At 40.2% G+C, this 15,832-nt stretch overlaps 2 non-coding genes across 2 annotated transcripts; both read left to right on the top strand.

Annotated features, from left to right (window-relative positions):
* The first annotated feature begins 14,064 nt into the window (after window positions 1-14,064).
* Window positions 14,065-14,137, top strand: trnav-uac (transfer RNA valine (anticodon UAC)). Its single transcript has one exon. It is a non-coding gene; the product is annotated as a tRNA-Val (tRNA).
* A 393-nt stretch (window positions 14,138-14,530) lies between these two features.
* On the top strand, window positions 14,531-14,603 carry trnav-uac (transfer RNA valine (anticodon UAC)). Its single transcript has one exon. It is a non-coding gene; the product is annotated as a tRNA-Val (tRNA).
* The last annotated feature ends 1,229 nt before the right edge of the window (window positions 14,604-15,832 follow it).

Genomic DNA, 15,832 nt, shown 5'->3' with positions numbered 1-15,832 from the left:
GTCACTGTCTTATGAGCGTTTCTGCCACGACAGGAGGGGGACTGAGGCTCTCTTATCCTCTGGTGTGTGTGTGTGTGTGTGTCAAACGTACGTCTTGACAGCAAAAACCACAACATTTAATGGCACTTTAACCGTCGACCGTGCTGCTTTGCTTCCAGTTTTTCTTTTTGTGTGCACGTCTGAAGGGAAGGCTTTTCTTCTCTGTCACACGGAGGGGTTGAGAGCTGAAAACAACTGCAGCTCACTCGGCCGGGGAGACATACGAGATTTCTGCCGTGGTGTGTTTGTTTTTTATGGCTGAGGAAATCTCCAGATTTGAAGATTTGTGGGGAGGATGTGTGACTGGGGACACGGAGGATGGTCGGGGGATTGTTTCAGGTGTAAACGGAAAAAATACCCCCCCACCACAAAGACACACACACACACATACACACACCTCTCCACAGTCACCGGGTGGCGATGTGAGAAACGGCATTTACAACCGACATGCCGCAAAAAGGCACTCGCAACCCCTCCTCTGTCAAAAAAAACAGTGGGTGGGTCAACTATTGATGTTAAATAAATACACCCTTTGGTCCGATAAGATCATTTCTGAGCCAGCAGAACAAAGAGGAGTCAGATTAATGTACGCTCTCTGCCGTCACACACACTTGGTGTGAGCTCCTCTTTCCGTTTGAGAGGGAGGGGGAAACCCGGACGATTTAGGATGCGTTTTGCTTTTCTGCCTCGATCTTGGCAGGAGTGGTCTGCTGAGAAAGAAAAACAGACTTGTAGAGACAGACAGGAGAAAGGCGAGAGACGGGCAGACAGGACAGGGCCTGCGAAAGGGTTTGCGCAGCGCAGAATAGCGCCGCGGATCGGCACGGTCGCGCAACTCCCGGCGAGCCGCTGTTGGCGTCACTCAACTCGGTTTCACGGTCAGTCTCCGCTTCCCGGACTTTCCACCGCTGCATCACTGCAGGTTCAGGTGCTTTATGAGTCAGAGCTTCCGTTTGCAAATGATTGAAAGTGTGAAAAAGTTGTCAATACTCATTTAATACATCCATGAACTCAGTAGATGCAAGACATGGAAAATGATTCAGTGATTCAAAGACTGGAATTAATATACACACAGTTACAGTTCATTGAAATTGAATCATCAGAAGGATTTTGTGCTTCTGTTATTTTTTCCATCTTAAATGAGAAAAACTATTTCATTAGTCTCAGTCCTGCATTTAAAATGTTCTGTGATTATTTTTGACAAGTTATATTAGTGCTAAATGTTGCTAACCTGTAGCCAATTTCACAACCGTAAAGCACTACATAATATTTTACTATTACAATGTCACAATACAGTATTGTTTGGTCTGTTTGTGCTGTATATACTATGATGAATTAGAGGAATTAGCACATTTTTGTAGATTCCACGCACTGCTGAGATCCTCATCCACTGTCGTTTTAGTCTGTTGCTAAGTGGTTGCTGGGCAACTCGATGGCATTACGAAGTAACAATGCGTACGTCAGCTTTTGTGGATACAGATTAGATGCTACTCTCGTGAAATTAAAATGCTAGTGTGCTTTTATAAGATATTGTGGGTGCATAAACTCATACACGATTGGTAGTTGGTTGCTAGGCAATGCAATAACGCTACAATATGTAATATGGTAGATGAGAACCTTTAGTAGATGTACTTAGATGTATCTGTGTGCCAAGTTTGTTTGCTTAACTCATGATCATGTAGGAGGAGTTGAACACTATTAGCAGACAGAGATGTCATGTATTATATATGATAGTGAGATTATCAAACAAAACAAACTAAACTACAAATTAGACAAATTTTAAACAGCAACTTCCTAGTAAGATATACTTCTTGTTTTTATCCCAAAGAGAAATTCCTATGGCAGCTATGACACCACTGTGGTGTCCGTAGCTGTTATTTAATCATTATTTTTGATGTGCTTATATGAAGAGGGAGTAAAATATTTGCTTGTTTGGCTGATTTTACACGCCTCTGTCAACATAGCAATATGTGAATGACATGAAAACAGAGTCCTTCCAAGTTTTTGGAGTTAATCCTGGAGAAGCAAATGACAAACACAGTGATCGACAGGTGCATATTATCCTCTAATGGATATTACTAGGAGAATAGCCTGATAAATAAAGTTCTAAAAGGTTCATATGTTCTCTAGGAGGGGATTCATATTACATAAAGGTAGAACAAATTATATGGAACTATAATCATTAACTGGGGATTGCCCGTTCTGCTGCCACGGAGAAAAAAAAGTAGAAAGATAAGTAAATAAAATAAATTAATTAACAATGGTCAACAGTTGGGCAGCACGGTGGCACGGTGGTTAGCACTGTTGCCGCACAGCAAGAAGGTCCTGAGTTCAATTCCAACATCAGGCCGGGGTCTTTCTGTGTGGAGTTTGCATGTTCTCCCCGTGTTTGCGTGGGTTCTCTCCGGGTACTCCGGCTTCCTCCCACCGTCCAAAGACATGCAGCTTGTGGGGATAGGTTAATTGGAAAATCCAAATTGCCATTAGGTGTGAATGTGCGAGTGAATGTGAGTGCGAATGGTTGTCTGTCCCTGTGTGTTGGCCCTGCGACAGACTGGCGACCTGTCCAGGGTGTACCCCGCCTCTCGCCCTATGACAGCTGGGATAGGCTCCAGCGCCCCCCGCGACCCTGAAAAGGATAAGCGGAAGCGAATGGATGGTCAACAGTTAGATAAGTAGGTTACAAAGGTACAAGTACCACTGAGATCAAGTAAAGTCAGCTCTTGTGGGGGTAATGAATACAATCCACTTGTTCCAAATTTGGAACAATTTGATTTCTTAACTGATATGTCAGTTTTTCCATTCTAAATATCTCTAAAGTGATCCCAAACCAGTCATCCAGGATAGGCTGAACTGGGCTTAACATCTTCTTGTAACTGTTTTCTTACTTGCCACCAAGAGTAATTGCACCAACTTAATTTCACTCCTACGTTCCAGAAAAGGGACCAGACCCATGTATAGAACCTTAAAATCTAGAGGTATTTGAGCGCTAAAGACTGTGCTTAAGGAGGCCTGGACACCAGGGCTGGACTGGGACAAAAAATCAGCCCGGGCATTTTGACTAGTGACTGGCCCACCATGGTATTATAGGAAAAGCTATAAAGCCTTTATAATAAACTTAAACCTACACCACCCTCTCTATTCTGGTATTCTAAACGGTCTTTAGCAAAAATATAAAACAACCTAAGTTATAATTACATATACCTAACTAATAGGGTTGCCAACTCCCAGCAAAAAAAAAAAAAAAAAAAAAAATAGGGACCCACTCCCCCACACTCTGCCTCAAGATGCTTAATTGACAAAACTGATTTTAATTTAATGCACATATCAAACAAATGCACAGAAATCTATTATTTTTCTCCTATAATCAAATAGATTCAATATCTTTCTTCAACAGAATTGCAGACTGCACAGATGGTACCTTCCCAAAGGAAAGAATACTATAACTTACTAGGGTATATACTAGACTTAATATTTACTGAATACAATAATCCATTTCTATACATTTTACATCAGATGAAAACTTTGGTTGTAAGATTCAGATAAATATTTATTAAAAGCTAGACATTTTAAATGAGAATAAGAAAGAAAAGTATGGATCCTGGTGTTATTTGTCTCTCAGAAACAGTTCATTTCTTCCCTTCAACTCATTCATGTCACCTAAAAGGTAAACCTGTTTCTCCATCACCTGTTCAGCTCTGATGATTCAGTAAGGACATCTCCTGGTTTCATCTTCATGTTTCCCTCTTACCACATATCCAAACCGATATCATGACCAGCAGCTTTACAGCTGTGGCTCCAACGAACATCATCTGCTGGTTCCCTCTTTCTGGAGAGAAAAGCTGATCAGGTGATCATTGAATTGAATTAGCATTTTCTAGCTGAAGTAGTTATGAAATCGTGTTCCTTTTCACCTCAACTTTAAAGTTCGACCTCCTCTGCTGTAACTGGTCAAACCCAGAGTCGATCATGACCAACTGGCCAATCCACCACCATTCATTTATATCGTTAAAAATTAGAAATAAAACCCCATCGGCCCATAAAAACGAAAAATCACGAGCGGCCCACCGGGCAAATGCCCGGTATGCCCGATGGCCAGTCCAGGCCTGCTGGACACCCATCCAGAAATCTTTTAACCTGGGACAGTCCCAAAAGACATGGAAATGATTAGCAACAGTCGAGCCACATTGTCTCCAGCATGGCATATGAGCACCTTATTATCTCTCTTGATATGGTGTCTTGAAGTATCTAATAATATTCTTCCAGCCGTGTTCTCTCCAGCTCATGGAGCAGGATGTACACGGAAAAATTATATAATCATTTAAAGTCAATTGATGTAAACTCTCCGGCTACCTCATTTGGTACACCAGTTTGAATGTGAATATCTAATCAGCCATTAATATGGCAGAAGGTCAGAACATTTAGAAATGCAGACATGGTCAGGATGACCTCCTGACATTCAAATAGAGCTAAAAAAATAAAGAAGAAAGGTGATTTGACTGATTTTGAATGTCACATGGTTGTTGGTGCTAAATGGAGTGGTCTACTGGGATTTTCCCACACAATCATCTGTAGGGCTTACAGAGAATGGATCAGCAGTTGTCTGGATGAAAATGCTTTCTTGATACCAGAGTTCAGATGAGGATGGTCAGACTCCCTTAAGCTGAAGGCAAAGAAGACAACAGTAACTCAAATAACCACTTGTTACAAACACAAGTTTGCAGAAGAGCATCTCTGAACACACAACACAATCGAACCTTGAAGCAGACAGGGTGCAGCTGCAAAAGACCACACTGGATGCTTCTGCTGTCAGCTAAAAACAGGAAACCGAGGCTACAAGTCAAACAGACTCATCAATGATGTTGTAAACATTTTCTTGGGTTCATGTTTTTAAGTACCAGCTGAGCATCATTTAAACACCACAACCTACAACCTACTAGAGCACCTTTCAGATGTGGTGGAGCAGGAGATCAAAGTTATGGATGTGCAGCCAACAAATCTCCAGCAGCTGTGTGATGCTGGACCAAAATCTCTTATGAATATTAAAACTTGTTAAATCTATACCATTAGAAATTAGGACAACTCTGAAGGGAAAGGAAGGTCTTACGGCATACAAGCAACGTGTCTAATATAGTAGTCAGTGAGAATAAGTCCAACATTTACTGGTCTCCACCACCTTCTTAATAAAAACTAAATGCTAGTTTCAGACTTTGTGTGTCTGCTGGTTGGTGCTTGGTGAGTTATCAAAAGTACAGTTTTAGTAGTTAATTCTCTGAAAACAAACCACAAAAACTAGTGCTAGATATGAGTGCAATGAGCGGGAACTATAAAAACGGTATACACGTAATTAAGATACACTGTTAAGAATCAAACCGATGGGTCTACACATTTTTCAACCCTATGAGTTCTTATCTGTGCCATGATATGGTTTCCCTTTGAACTTCTCCTCTTGTTTTTTTCATTTGATTGACTGTTAGACTTTCCCTTCACTTTCTTCCCCTATTAAACGTATCATCTCTTATGTAAAGGATTTGCAGTTCATCATGCATCAACCAGAGTGGGTGCTTCTCCTGCAGAGCACCACGAGGTTTTCGAGTTTCACTATACATGCAGATTAATAGTGATGAGTAATTTAGTGTGTTACAGATATTTATTTTCCCTGCATTCACATGACTCAGCTGAAAAACTCTGTGGTTTCTGTTCTGCTAATAAAAGAGTTCACACAGTCATCGCAGTTTTTTCCAAACACGTCAGCTGACCCGAATGAGCTTCTTTAGGTTTAATGGGTTTCACCTGCTTGTATGGACCCTATGCACGAGAAAATGCTAACTTCCTGGTTTGAGACCGGATGTGGGGTTGTACATTTCCGGTAGCTTTACTTTGCGGTCAATCGCTACTGCGAAGATATACTCCAAAATTGATGTCCAAAACTCGAAAACGGAACGATCGCGTTAAGTTACAAAGAGCAGAAGGTGGGAACACTCACCACTGTTGTGTCATAAAAATCTAATGATCAATTTTGACGTTTAAAGAGTTTAGATCGATCGGTTGTTTACATCACTAAACACAAGCAGAACTGCAGCAGAAGACACATCGTCCACATTCAGAAGCACATCTCTGTATAGTGACTGGTCTTATGATTTAAACAGGCAAATGTTCAGCATTCAAACTACAGGTGAAGAATAGTCAAACCAGGTGTTTTCCCCGTTATGTCGATATCAGCTAGTCAAGTACACACCTACACAGCATGTTAACAAACCGTGAAAAAAAGCCACACAAAAAATTAATGATTGCTGGTAACGGTTTCTATACATTAGTATTTACGAAGGGTATGTTGTGACTTACCTTCAAAATTACAGCGGTCCCTCGCTATAACGCGGTTCACCTTTCACCTCGCTGTTTCGCAGATTTTTAGTGCAAGTTTGCATGCTTATTTACGTCCTGCGTCCTGATCGCTGCAGACGATCTCCTCCGTCTCTCCTGTACAGTACAGAATCGCTGCATCTATCGCTAGCAGTGTGACTCTGAAGTGCAGTGCTGTATGTCCACGATGTACACGAAACGTTTTGCACCGTCAAAAAATAAAATTGGCTACTTGATTTCACATATTGCTGGTTATTTTTAGAACATAACACCCGCGATAAACGACGGACAGCTGAGAAATATAACGTTTGAATCCATTTTCTCTTTTCCCCTGAGGCGTGGGGGGAAAATATCGACAAGTCGATGAACAACATTTACAGATATATTGGGTAAATGCCCGAGACATCTATAGAAATGTGAATCGCCGCTTTATTTATTTATTTGCTTAACTTGTTTTGGACCGTAAACAGGGCGCGAATAGGATACCGGAAACAAACGTCCCCACAGGAGTTTCCGCACCGGAAGTAGCATATGCTAACGTGCACATAGTCCATTGGCCTTGAATTCTGAAGCTCAAGGAACAGAACTTGAACCGGTGTACAAGCTGAATAGATTTGTACGGGGAGTGATGCTCATAATTGACCTTTTCTTTCTTTTATTTAATACGTATAAAATAACAGATATTCTTGTCCACGCTGATAGCATCTGAAACCCCAACCTGACTCCTTTACTTTTTGTTTCGATACTTTTGTACTTGTGCCAGTATTGGCCGATTAAACTTAGCCAGGCTTGCTTTTCACCTCGCTGGCAGTTGTTGACAGACACAGACATCTAATTTTTCACAAGGAAAAGTTAGATGTCTGTATCAGGAGCATTTTGTCTGCCTATCTCCACTCTCTTCATTCTGTTTGGTGGATTTTTTTCTGCTCTCAACTGGGATCTGCAATCAAAGTTTCGGGATATGAGGCTCATGAAGTAATTGTTGAGAAATTGTGTGTTTACAATAAAAAAAATGCCCTTCCTTTCCTTTTTTTTCCTGCAGGGCTGAGCACAGGACTTTGTTCTTCCTGTACAGTAGAGGGAGGGAACTCTGTATTTCCTCCTCTTCCTCCCTCCTTTTTTTTTGTTGCTGAGATTACTGCCTGCATACTCTGACAGCTGATGGGGTGGGCTGCAAAGGGAGGCTGTCCTCTGCCAATGTTGGACCTCTGAGAAGATCAAAAATAAGTTTTTTAATGCATACTTTAGTATCAAAGTCTGGGACGAAATTACTAAATACATACAATGTGGTTGTGATGGACTGAGTTGAAAAACAGGAGGAGTCCCAGGAATTATTAGAAAAATATAGTTTCCATTTATTTAACCCCCAAAAATTATATTTACAAGCGTAATAAATGTTGAGCTCATAAAAGAGGTCAAAGAAACAAAACTGAACTCAGGCAAAGACTGCAACCTTAACAAACCAAATGACTGCTACAAACAAACATAACTGACCTGAACATGAAATGACATACAAGGGTATATATAATGGCTGATCAGACCATTGTGACACATGAGGGGTAACAAACAAAACACAATCATAAATCACAAACAATGCAGTACAATCTAGTTTGTTAATAAACTAAACACCAAAGAAGAAAATCAAAACCCCCATTAAACCCTAAACTCAAATATTTAATTAAATACAAATACTTTGTTTTTAAAGTAAAGAAAACACACATTCTCCCCTTCAGCAGGAAGTGGTGGTGTGGTCCAATTATCTTCCTTTACATTTAATGGTTTCAAACCCTGGCTACCATCTTTTGTCCAGCAACTCCCAGGGATGATGGCAGGTAAGAAATAAAAAGACAAAGGTTAGTCAGAAAGCAAAGAAATGAAGTAGAAATGAAGTAGTATGAATACATAAGTAAACTAAATGTGCGTGCTTACAAATAGAGCAAATGTATCCAAACCAATCAATAAAGTTATTGGCAACTAAAATGTATTACTGTGTTCAAATGAAGAATGAAAATACAAAAGTTATCGACTTTAGAGTGTGGCCACGGGTTTGGCCATCACAGTGGTGCAGAAGCATTTAGTCCCTTCTTCTTATTATTATAAGACAACATATTATTATTTTTGCATATTTGTTATATGTTTACCAAACCAAACTTTAATAATAGATGGCCCACTCTCTTTTTGCAGAATTATTTTAATTCAGCAACGCTGGAGGGTTTTCGAGCCTGATTAAGGTCATACCCAAGCATTACAATCTGATTTAAGTCCAGACTTTGACCAGGCCAGTCCACTTGAAAACCTTCTTTTTTTTTTCTTTTTTTTTTTCTTTCAGTCATTCAGAGGTGGACTTAGTGGTGTGTTTTGGATCACTGTCCTGCTACATAACCCAAGTCAGCTTGAGCTTCAGAGCACAGTAATGGCCGGACATTCTCCTGGAGGATTTTCTGGTAGATCTGGTTGATCAATAACCGCAAGTCGTCCAGTTCTTGAATCAGCAAAGGAGCCCCAGGCGATCAAACTACCACCACCACCACGATTCACTGTTGTTATGATCGTTTTATGAAAGGTCGTGCTAGTTGTACACCAGATGTAATGGGACTTAACCCTTACTAAAAGTTCAGCTTTTATCTCATCAGTCCACAGAAAATTTTCCCAAAAGTCTTGAGGAACATCAAGATCTTTTTTGCAAATGTGAGATGAGCCTTTGTGTTCCTTTTGATAAGCAGTGGTTTTCTCCTTGAACTCTCCCATCGATGCCATCTCATCCTTGAATCATCAACTCTGACCTTAACTGAGGAAAGCAAGGTCTGCAGTACTTTAGATGTTGCTCTGGGGTCTTTTGTGACCTCCTGAATGAAACATTGGAGTAATTTTGGTTGGCTGGACACTTCTGGGAAGATTCAGCACTGTTCCAGGTTTTCTCCATTTGTGGATAATGGTTCTCACTGCGGTTCATTGGAATCCCGAAATCTTAGAACTGGCTTCGTAACCCTTCCCAGACTGATAGATGTCAGTGACTTTATTTCTCGACTGGTCTTAAGTTGTTGTGTCCCTCTTTGAACTCTTTTAGCGATCTTTACTTTATCAGACAGGCTCTATTTAATTTTAAGTGATCAGGTCTGGCAGTAATCAGGCTGATCAAATCCCCCTTTACATGCATCAGACTGAAAAAGACTCTTTATAAAAATTTTCACAGATTGCATATCACTCCTGTTATTTTGCACAAGATAAATTCCTCTATTTTTTTTTAGTGCTTTTTGATTAGGGAACATATTTTCACTGCTTCTGGGAGTGGAAATTAATTTCCAGGTTCTGGACATTTATCTCCAGGGAACCTAGTGGAATATTTATAAGCTCCTTCTAATCTCCAGAAAGTTTATCTACATAGTTGGATCAAAGTTTCTCCAACTAGTGTTACTCTTTGACACTGGAAATTCAACACCCTGCCACATGATAGATTAGATGCTAGTATAAAAGAAAATGATGAGAGGACTTGTTCAGTCTTTTCAGAATATCTCCCTTCAGATTTGGAAAACTTGCTCCTAAAAGGGAAGAATTTTGCTGAATGGAAGTCCTCAGTAATAACACACAACTTGATGGCTGCTGACCTGCTTACCAGGGTACTGCTTACCCTGAAAAGAAAGACATGTAGTAGATTGGGATGTATGGGGCAGCTAACATACCCCTTTATTTTTTTTATTGGAATTTTTAATTACATGTGCACTTAAAAGTAATTTTTCATTTTCAATAAATATGAATCAATAATTTTGAGTAGGGTTTACCTCGCACGCACATTGTGCTCCAAACCTTAGGTTGTACTTGATGATATTTGTTGAGCTGTTTGAAACTTTTGAAATTACCTGCCAATTATGAATGTTATTACATTTACACTGACTCATGGTTTGACATGCTAGCCAGAGCCCTCAGATGCTGAAGTCTGGCAACAACTTTATTGACATCAGCAGCATGAACACATCATGGTGATATCGAAAAAAAAAAAGGATACATTGAGGTTGTAAGAGCCTGTGGGATGACATTATTTTATTATTTTATAAAACTTTTATATATAAAAAAAGTTTTATATATAAAACTTTTTAACAGATTTGATTGCTCATTAACCGATGGTGCTGGAAAACTGTTCCAGTCCACTTTAACCCCTGGCTTTATCCATAGTCGGTGCATAAGAGATGGAAGGTGAAGGAAAACCATGAATTCTTCTTAATAGCCAGTAGGGAGTGACTTATTTAGATGCAAGTTAGATTGTATAGATGTTTATGGGAAAACATCCTTTTGCTAACTTAATTTATGACTTTTCTTGATGAGTTTATGGCCTCATTCTTGAGTTTCAAGTCTCATTAAATGGTACTGGATGATGATTTTTTTTAGATTACTGTCAACATTAGAGTCAAAAAGGATACATTGTTAGAGTAAGCTTGTCCTGTGAGAAGTTACAACAGGCAGCAGTGTTCTTGGTGTTTCAGTCAGACCCAGTGGCAGAGAGCCAGTTAGAAACACTGGAGCATCTCCCTGTGGCCTGCTTCAAACAGTCAAATGAAACAGTGATATCGCAGGTCAACAGCAGTGAGTTCTCAGAGTCCATGCACCAAACATCCATCAAGCATGGACTCTGAGCATAGTCTCACCACTGCATAGTTTTACTACGAGGCATTCTCAAGAGACACAAAGACGTGTGTATGCAGCCGTTATCTCGCAGGAAGTCATGCAATGTCTTCCTGCTTTTTTACCCGTAACGTCTGGTGACCTGGACAATCAGGACAAAGGCTGTTACCACAAAGGCAGTTAAAGGATGAAAAATAAGTCACAGCCTGGCACCGTTACAGTTGAGTTTACCATCTGTAAGTAAGATTTTGGCAAAAAGTGACAAAAGACATAATAAACAAAGATACATTTTAGTTGCTTACTGTGGTTGTGTCCATCTCATACGTACTCTATGGCTGGAGCAGAGAAACAGAAGCTCGGTATAGACCTGAGCAAACAGCAGTGTTAGCCTGTAACTGAAATGAGGTGGATTTGGCCCCGAGAACCTACCAAGCATAGAAGTGAAAAATGGCAGCTTCCCAATAAAGGTCATAAACATTAACAAACATGCAACATTTTCATATGGGATGCAATAAATAGCATTATAGATATCAGTTTAAATAAAGCATTATTATTACATTATAATTAAATACATTTTTATTTGTTTGATCAGTATTATAGATAAAATATTATAATAAAGTTTGGTTCTGCGAAAGCAAAATGCAAAGAAATGAAGAGTGATTCAGGATTTTTGGACAGTACTCTACTAATGTTTTTAGAGAATAAAAAGTGAATCTCGACAAGTACATTCATTAACCTGGAACAACATCTTTCCACAGACTCATACATATAATAATAATAATACAAATGTCATCCATGTCCAAGTCAATCAAATCTGTCACTCAAAGGTTTTTATACAAAATATTACAAAAATCAAAGACAGAAATCTCACAATCTTACTGACTGCTTCAACTTAAAAGTATAGGAGTGTATTCAATACTGAATGTGTGTGTGTGTATGTGTGTGCGCGCACATGCACCTTTGTGCTTGCTATAAGAATTATTCATATTTTCCTAACAAGCATCACATTATCGTTTTTAATGATCACCTCAGAACAAATTTCTTTATGATCATTGAAACAAAACAAACAAAAAGTGTAAAGACTTCAGAAATCCACCAGGGGACAGCAAAACAGTGCCCAGTGTTGACGGATCCAACACTCAGAGCTCACACAGTTTCACCAACGCAGAAAAGAGGTCTTAAGTGACTAAAGCGACTAAACAGTGTCAGATCCCGGATGAGATCATAACTACATGAGCAACTTTTACCTGTGCACAAAGTAAGGCCAAACCAACCAACCCAATCTCTGTTCAATGTTTACTATATCTCCTTAGGTTTTGAACTATACAAATATGTTTAAACCCTTCTTGCCCTCTTTATATCAGTCACACACAAACCTGTATGTAAAATGTAATACTTAACACACAAAATTTAGTTGCTTTAAAATTACGTTTGTGCATTTAATTAACTGCGTGTTACACAGTTAGCCCACAAAAGTATATTGTTATTTAATACCATTTATTCTGCCTGGGTTATGGATACTTTTTATTCAAATGATTCCTTCAGTAGAACCAAAGTTGTTACTGACATACAGAGCACACAAGGGTACAGACATAAACAAACAAATCAGGAAAATCAGACTATGTCTCAACGATTCAGATGCCCCCGCTTTATAAAGGAGAGAAACAAATTACAAATTACACAACATTAGATTCCTGTGAACCACACACACACACACACACACACACACACACACACACACACACAGAGCAAAGCCTCTTGATTTCAAATATGAGATTTTAGTGAACTGACTGAGCGAGAGAGAGAGATCCGGAGGCCCACGACTATCTCCCTCCCGGAACTGTGTGTGTGTGTGTGTGTGTGTGTGTGTTTCTTCCTGTTGTTTCAGATTCCACTTCACTCCCCCACTGCTGCCAATCCATGACCTCTGACCCCAGCTGAACCCAGCTGTCAGCTGTCCTGGCCTGCATGGGACTATCTATCTCATGGATCTAATAAGAAGGTTAGATGTGGCTCCACCACTCGGCCTGGCTGCTAATTTGTCCCAGGGGCCAAGAAAAACGGCTGTGGGCAGGTCACTGACAGAAATCAGATCTCTGTTTCTTTTAGACAAGTGCTCACAGAAACATACGATCCTCTTGCCACATTAACGTGCAGCAGAGTGTAATAAAAGGTTACACCAATCAGCACCTGCTTAAGATCACTTAGGCCTCCTTTGTCCAGCCATAGCAGCTCTGAAGGTGTAATGCGGGGCTGTACCATCCTTTAATGGACCCTCCACAGCCCAGATGTCTGTGATAGGATGTGTTTTCCTGCTAAAAGAGGCCACCTGTTTCAATGTAAGGTTGTATGTGACCTACACCAACACAAGGTGGGAACATGAAAAAAAAATCTCCTGTTCAAGACTTAAAAAAAATCATATTATGGATCATATTATGGAGCACTGATATCGAAATAATATCATAATCCAAAGTTTCCCATAATCCTGCTGCCATCACCTAACATCACACATGAGCGTTAATCATGAGACCAGGCCACCTTCATCTGTCACATGCTCACTGGTCATTCATTTAGTGGCAGGATATGTCGTGGTTCCACAGTGTTGTGGGTATCACGTCTGCTTTATATGCAAAAATTATTTACTGTCTGATTATATGTTAAGACATATATGTTTCATGAAGTTTCCAAACCCACTCGTCTAAAGTGCAAGTTGGTGCTAAAGCCCAGCACTGTGTCTACACAAAGACGTTAGGTTGTCCTTGTGCAGGCAGATGTTCCCACAGTCTTCTAAAGACCTGAAAACATTCTGCAATCGCAGTCATTTCCCCCTAGTGGCTGTTAAAGAGAAGGCAGACTAGGTCACTGTTTCAGTTAAAGGTATACTGTTTTCTCCTCTGGTGGTTTTATATTGTCACGTCTGCTTCCTTGCTTCCAGACTAACTAGCCTGACGTGTATGACTGGCTTTTTGTGATCTGTATAGTTGAAAATAAGATGACCATAGAGTGTATAAAAGATAAAGCTATGAGGACCTACCCAGCATGTGTGGTTCCATAGTGTAGTGGTCATCACGTCTGCTTTACACACAGAAGGTCCTGGGTTCAATCCCCAGTGGAACCAGTGTTTTAGACATTACCAAATGGTGTATCTTTGACCTAGTACCACTGACAATCTGCTCCCTGTACATGTTCTCCAGTCCAAAATATTGGTTTATTCTAAACATTAGAAACACCAGCTTTGTGTCCAAAACTACACACATCTATTTAGGCATTAGGACTTTAGGACTCTATTTAGGCATCCAGTCTTTGTTTACTTCATTGGTGGATATGTATATTGGATGGAAAGGATTGTTCCTCGAGGATGTGTAATGTGCTTACACGTTAATTAAAAAACAAGGACCTGAAGTGTTATTCAATGCGACCAAACTTTATGAAACATGGCTCAATACACATAAATTATCTGTACATGTACAGATTTTTAAGGACATTCATTCAGTAATAGGTCACCTGACGTGGTACCATAGTGTAGTGGTCATCATGTCTGACTTACATGCAGAAGGTCCTGGGTTCAATCCCCAGTGGAACCATGCTCTTTTAGATGTCTGCCACATGATAAGTACATCCATCAAGTTTAAAGTGTAATCAAGATCAGTTGAAGCATAGCTTATCTTGTACAAGTGCTTTCAGTATTGTTTCAATAAATCAAATAGTGTGTCTTGGTGATGCAAAGACGGCAGTTTTGATTTTTGTGAAGAACTCTTTCTCATTAGTCATTGAAGTGACGGGCCAGTTGGTGGCATATAGTGTGTTGACACAAAAGTACCAGTTGGTTCTAAAGATGAGTCTATGGAGTACTAGCTTTGTGTTCAGTATGAGCAAAAACTACACAGAAATAGAGTTCATCTGTTTAGACTTTAGGACTGCTGGTTCTCATTCAGATTTTGTTTATGTCATTGATGTATATGCACACTGGAGGGAAAGGATAGATTTCTTCTCTGCGAACTTCTATAGGATGCAAAGTTCCCAATTCCCATTCTCGTTTTGGAGGGAAGGCATGTACCCATGGTGGTTCTATGGTGCAGTGGGTATTACATGGGCTTTATGCGCAGAAGGTCCTGGGTTTAATCCCCAGTGAAACCAGACCCTTCTCCAGTGTTTATTTGAGGAAAGCCAATTAGGCTTAAGTGCAAGTTAGTTCTTGATCTCCCCATTTTAAGGCTATGCAACTTCTGTTGAGTTTAGGTGTTGTGCATTCAAGTTTGAAGTATTCAAACTGCTGCTTCATTCCCTGGGGACAGGGCTATGGCTCCCCACACCCTCCAGCACAGAGGTTCCCAAAGTATGGGCCCGCCCCCTAGGCGGGCCACAGGGCCATCAGGGGGAGGGGGGGCGCGGCATGGAGAAAAAAAAAAAGAATGCTTGGACACTGCTAGCATAATGGACAGGTTTTTGACGGGGCTCCCACAGAAACAGAAAGCAGGAGATGAGGCATCGCCAAATATGTTTCCAAACCAACTTCTTTCCAAGCAAAAGACTAGAAAATATGATGACGCATATCTTCCCTTTTGCTTCACCTGCACAAGTGCCAAGGTAGGTCTCCCCTGCAGAATTGGTTTTCCCTGCGTCGGGAGCACGAGCTGGGCTCTCCAGATCACGGACAAACAGTATCCCACATTCTTGTAATGACTAACTACTCCTGATATTTTGGGGAAGTTACTTCTTTATACAGTAAAGTTACAGTGGGATACAAATAATATCAGGCTGATCCTGCCACAATTTGTTCCCCCGGTTCAAATCACAGACAAACAGTATTCCA

This window comes from Neolamprologus brichardi, chromosome 10 (genome assembly GCF_056152115.1).
Source record: "Neolamprologus brichardi isolate AB-2024 chromosome 10, ASM5615211v1, whole genome shotgun sequence".
Taxonomy (NCBI): domain Eukaryota; kingdom Metazoa; phylum Chordata; class Actinopteri; order Cichliformes; family Cichlidae; genus Neolamprologus; species Neolamprologus brichardi.
The sequence above is the reverse complement of the archived record's forward strand: the minus strand, read 5'-3'. Positions and strand labels throughout refer to the sequence as shown.